The 6,000-nt window shown below is 44.4% G+C and overlaps 1 long non-coding RNA gene across 1 annotated transcript in view; it reads right to left on the reverse strand.

The window, feature by feature from the left end:
* LOC122710944 overlaps positions 1 to 2,571 on the reverse strand; it is a 111,487-nt gene extending 108,916 nt beyond the window's left edge. The window contains exon 1 of the long non-coding RNA XR_006346026.1: positions 1,972 to 2,571. This is a non-coding gene — a long non-coding RNA (uncharacterized LOC122710944). The remainder of the gene's footprint in view (positions 1 to 1,971) is intronic.
* Positions 2,572 to 6,000: the final 3,429 nt, after the last annotated feature.

Below are 6,000 nucleotides of genomic sequence, written 5' to 3' on the forward strand. Positions count from 1 at the left end.
GTTCTCGTGATTACGCCGAAGACCATTCTCTGCCTCCTCCAACGCAGCCAATTCGGGAATTTGCCGGCAGATTATTTCGGGTGGTGATTGTGCGTTTTAAATGGAGAATTTTCCTTCAGAATTATCTCTCGACGAGTTCGATCGTTCCTTCGAAATTTAAGCGAATTTTAATAAGTGCAGCACGAAATGTTATTGTTGTTATTATTATTAGAAACGAATGTATGAACGTTTCAGATAAAGATTTTTACGATAGTTTATTTTCGGCTTTTTTAATTCGACGACGAATTGAAAAGGTTTTTGTCCCGATCGATCAATTTTATTTACGTTAATAGTATTCGAATATTTTAATTTAATATTCTTAGAAATTTGTTTTAGGGGATTGGTGTTCTTTTACTTTATTTCCGTGATTTTCAGTGTTGATCATTTGCTTTCTAAACACGATCGACTTCCGACGGAAGAGTTGTTCAGGCGTATAGTCTTACGAGTCTGACGAGAATCGACAGTATCTACTTCTTATTACACACGCACGCACGTTTCACAATTTATGATATTCCATATTATTCTTTATTATTTAAAATTCAACTGGTTTATACTTTTTCACGTGAAATTTAGAAATAAAAAGAGAAATGGATCGTTCTGAGAAATTTTATAACAGTTTGAACGACGTCGATTTTAATCCCGTTTCTCTTCAAATCGAAACACGTACGTTTCGATCCATATTCCGATTTTCACTGACTATCGATTTCTCAAATTAGACGGGGAATTCGTATTTGGTGTTGAAAAATTCTTCTATTTATTTCGTTTTGCACAACAATTGCACAATTTTTCAACGACGTATGTTTATTGGCATTACACCGTGTTGAAATATTAATATGCTCGGTAATGAAACATTCATATTCGCAATATTTTAATTAAGCGCACACGTGACTTTGATTTTCATTATACTCGCACCTCCACGATTGCCTTTCGCGATTTAATAATCGCGATATTAACGTTACGTAATTGTCACTTTATCGATGTATCTTTATTTATTTTATTTATTTATTTCTTTCTTTCTTTCTTTCTTTTTCTTTTCTTTTTTTTTTTTTTTTTTTTACACGAAATTATCGTCCGTATCCGACACTCGACACGTGTTTTAAACAAATTCTTAGAAACGAAGTAAGTCACTCTCTTTTCACTCTGTTTCAATTCAAGCGATTCGTGTCCCGTTCGTCAATTAGATCCCGAAATTTGTATCCCGCCTCGTATCGCGATCATGCCGTTTAATCGTGCTGTTTAGGCCCACAATTATCACCACCACCACTGTACACTATCACCACGAGTGTCACCGCACAATCGGACACGCATCTTTGCTCGAGAAACGGCTACAACAAGGGGAGTGTATCCGTGGATGACAGACAAGCCACTCAGACCGAGGGGAGAAATCGTCTAATCGTGAATGAAAAAACGTATCCTTCACCTTCGAAACAACACTATTTCCTGTTGGATATCGCGAAAATAATTCGATCGAGCAACCAGAACTAATAATTAATCGTTCTAAACGGGATAGAAATCCTTCTCGCTGGAAGAAGAACACATAAAAGTAAAAGTAATAATTAAAATTAAAATTATCTCGTATCTTTTGCAAAAGGTAGAAACACTTTCAATAATGATTCAAGTGTAAACTAGTTTCCTTCCAATCTCGCTGCGAAATATCGTGAGAACAGATAAATAAATAAAGAAAGAAAGGAGAAGGAACGAAAATACAAAACATTGCTCGAATCTTATCACTTATCTGACGATACTTCGTAATTACGTTTGAACAACGTACATTCGAAAAATCTTGGAGATACACCTCGTGAAAGAATCGTTCCACTATCGTGAGAATGGAAGAAGAACGAAGGAGAGGAAATCGGGCATCAAAAGGGGGAAGAGAGAAGAGGAAAGAAAAGAAAAGAAAAGGGAAAAAGTCCCGATCATCGATGGACTCACCTGTGCGATCGCGGCGATCCCAAGAAGACGTGTTCGAGGACGTGCGTAAACGGTGTTCACAAACGAAAACAGCGCACTGGATAGCGGTCCGTGATATCCTGTTCGTTTCCTCACAGTCACTGCCCGTGGTTTTCTTCTCTCGTGTTGTCAGGTTTATCGATAGGAGCGCGCGTGTTTCGAGTGTGTTTTCCACTCGTGTTACGTGTCACACCACGTCGTCGAACTGTTTCCTCGAGCGGCGAGCGTTATTAATACGTATTAATAATTACAATAATATAAGAATGAATCGGTTTCCTTGGATACATATATATATATATGTATATATATATATATATATATATATATCTATACACATGTGTATACATATATATATATACACGTATAAACTGTTCTTTCCGGAACGCGTTTGCTCGCCAAGCCGGCCCGTTGTGTCCAATCGTTTAAGTGTTACGTGTTCGAATCTTTACCAAGTAAGAAATCGTCCGTCGTGTGTGTCCAGTCGGCTCGCGCGCGGCCCCGCTGCCTTTTTGCGTGGGGCCCGGCTGACGAACGTGGCCGATCAGCGCGCGGCTAGAGAGAGCTTGGGCTGCGTGGCGGAGCGCGAACTTGCGGGCTTGCGGGCGCACTGGCGCACACGGCACACTCGCACCGCGTAGGCGGAGAGAGGAGAAGCTCCGGCGGATGCTGTAAGCCGAAGGGAGAGAAACACGCGCGCCGGCCAGCAAGCGGAGGAAAGCCGGTGGCCCCTCTTGGCCGCTGCCCCGGACGGTGGCTCCTCTAGCGTCCGGACTCGAAAGCTCGCCGCCTGCTTCTCCTAGCGGGCTACGAGAGTGCCGCGTGGGCGAGCACGGCGCCGACCTATTCGTGGGACGGAGAGAGGCGAGCAGGCCGGACGGCCGACAAGGACCGACTTATGCACGGCGACGCGAGAAAGAAGGGGGACGAGCGAGAGGACATGACCGCCCCTTGGCACAGACTGCCCGCTCTCACTGCCCCGGCAAAATTCAAGATTTATACGAGACGTTTCGCGTTCAACTTGTTGTTGTCGCGCAACTCTTTTTCCCTTCCTCCTTCCGAGAACTTTCTATCATCCGAGATCGATACGATCTCAACGGGGAGGGGGAATTGATTATTCGATGGGGGTGTTCAGGTATATCGTCCAAGGATTTTTCTTGCACGCGGGTGGATTGCATTCAAGGAAACGAGAGGAGAGCGACGAAGGGGATATTTTATCGGATCGATTCAGGATTGGTGGATTAGAAGAAGGGTGTAAGTTGCATGGGGCAACTAGAGGCCAGAAGCCGGCCCTGAATGAATTCAGAGGAAGACGATATCAACGAGGGAGTCGTTTGTGCGACGAGGAGGATCTCGATCGTGGAAGCTTGCGACGGAATCGTTGGTGGTGGGTGAACAGGTTACGCCGGTGGAAGGGGATAAATTGCGAGAGGAAGATGACGCGCCGTGATGTCCACGAGGGCGCAACGAGGACGACTGCAAACGACACGAACATCCCCGAACTCGTCCGAGACGTACTCGACTGGCCGGCGTGCGAGGGACGGAGATGGGGCTCGTGGAGCGGCAACGGGAGGGAAAGAGAGAGGACGCTCGCCGCGCGGTCGGTGTGGATGAAGACGAAGAGGATGATAGAATAGACACCGTTGGAACGAGGGAGAGCTTTCTCGCAAGCTGACCACGCGCTCGTACGCCTCGCGACGGTGAACCGGCGGAAAAGGATAGACGAACGCGTTGCACGCGTTGCGAACAGAAACGGAGAGAGTTTCTACTTTATCACGCTGGCCCCGTACGTGTACGTGTGCGCGACTACGCCGAGGTGTAACGGGGGGAGGAGGGGGAGTTCGAGGCGATGGTGTACGTTGATATCGGATAGGCTGGACGCGTGCAAGCTTCGAAACGAATGCAGCGGAAATTAGGCAGACTAAGATGATTTATAGGGACGTAAATTATTTTTTTTTTCACGGGGAGGGGGAGAAAAAAAGAAAGGAATAAAAATGAAAAAAAAATGGATTGATTACGAGATGTTATAAAAGTCATTGGTTTTTGGATATATATATATATATATATCCAAATAGGATGGGATGATACGTAATATATTGTATTTACCAATCGATCGAAAATAATATCGTACGCTTTTCTTTTTACAGTCTTTTTTTTATAGTCAACGACGTTGATAATAACAATCGAGTAGTTTCATGTTCGGTGGAAAGAGCGGTTCATTTGATGTTGGTTGCGGACGAAGGTAGCGCGAGGAAGAGCGCGAATGATTTCGGTCATGCGCGATTCTCGAGAAAAGAGAGGGGTAGCTATCCCTTACGGGGCGAAACGAGGATACGCGCAACCCCACTGATGCATGCTCGTATCGAGTCTGTGTTCGTGATGGTGAGACTGCCGCGGGGCAGTGTTGGTGTTCCAAAGAAAAATCACCCCCGTCTGTGGAGACGTATCCGTGTGCGCTAAGGGGTTGAAGGCTGCTTGTGCTGGTGAAAGGGTCGCTGGACAGTGGCGAGCTCTTGCTTAGACGGCCGATATTGGAACTAACGTAGAAACGGCTTGAATCAAAGACGCTCTTCGCTCTTTTTTCTATTTCTGCGGTCTCCCCTCCCTTTTTTCGAAACATATCTCTGCGAAATCTCAGTTCTGATTCACTCCCTTTAATTTCAAGATTAAATTTGTTCGATTTAAAATTTTAAAATTTTCAAATCGAAATCAAATTTTGAGAGGGCTATTGATTTGATTAATTTTTTTGAAAAAAGAAAGAAGAAGTAGAAGAAGAAGAAGAAAAAGCTTCGTTCAAGCTTTGACACAAACGACTTCTCGTGATCTCGATGTTTGTGCTTTTAATTCCGATGAAACTCGGTTCCATCCCTCGGTTTCATCCCCCAAGATATGCACCACGAGAGGGGTTCGGTTTTCTTTGTAGTCGAGGATGACGTCAGAAATGGTCAATAAAGCTGCGTGACTTCTAAGTATTTATCTATCTGCACTACCCTTACCCGTGTCAGCTCTCACCCCTTTTTACCTCTCGGTTTACTCTAACCCCGTATCCCCCTTTTCCGAATGATCTCGCGCTACGCTTTGAGTTCGATTGAGCCGCGTAAAAACTCTCGATCGGCCGTTTGCATTTTTATGTTCTTTCATTTTGAGGTCACTTGTTGCTCTTTAATTTCATATCTCCGCCACCGATCGAATTCTGTTTCCCTTTTTCAGAGGGAGGGAGGGGGAAACAGCTGTTTTCGCGGTTAGAAAGAAAATAATTAATCGATCGACTAAACAATCCACTTCCTTCCTTCGATTAAGCATTATTTCACCGTTCTATTCCCCGTCAAAGTAACGATATCATTATCGAATAATACTCGAATGAACAACGCAGTTTCGTTATTCCAATTTCCACCCCTCAATTTTTCCCCCTTTCCATTATGAAAACTCCTCTCGCTCTTTACCGAAATGTACCTACGTGCCTGCGTTCCAACTCGTTCCAACTCTGCCGTATACGCCAATTACCACCCGTGAATAACTCGCCAATGTCGCGTGCCAATTTCGCGTCTCAAAGAAACGAGGAAAAAAATAAATCTAAAAAAAAAAAAAAAAAAGAAAAGGAAAAAGGAAAAGAAAAAAGAGAAAAAAACATCACACGTATCTACGAGTCGACCAACGACACAGCCAGGAAACCAGTTTAAGTTACACGCGCGTAACCGATTGGTAAAACTTTTCTCCTATTGACAGAAACAAGAGCGTAGAGCGGTGGGAGGGATGAAAAAAAAAAAAAAAAAAAAAAAAAGAAAGCGCGACTGACATTGCCAGTAGTGGTTTCTTTTTCCTTCCCCACCTTTTTTTCTCCTTCTTTTTTTTTTCCTCTCCTCCTCCCGCCCCCTCCTCCTTTTTTTTTTTCTCTAAAACTACGATCCCGATGTTTACATGCGGCAACGAGTTGCCGGTGGTTCCTTGGCATAGCGAAACACACCCTGCAACCCCTTCGCCACCGGCAGGCTCGCAGCTGCGCACGATACCCGA

The sequence above is a fragment of the Apis laboriosa genome, unplaced genomic scaffold (assembly GCF_014066325.1).
Source record: "Apis laboriosa isolate Shangri-la unplaced genomic scaffold, ASM1406632v1 scaffold167_cov148, whole genome shotgun sequence".
In the NCBI taxonomy this organism is placed as follows: domain Eukaryota; kingdom Metazoa; phylum Arthropoda; class Insecta; order Hymenoptera; family Apidae; genus Apis; species Apis laboriosa.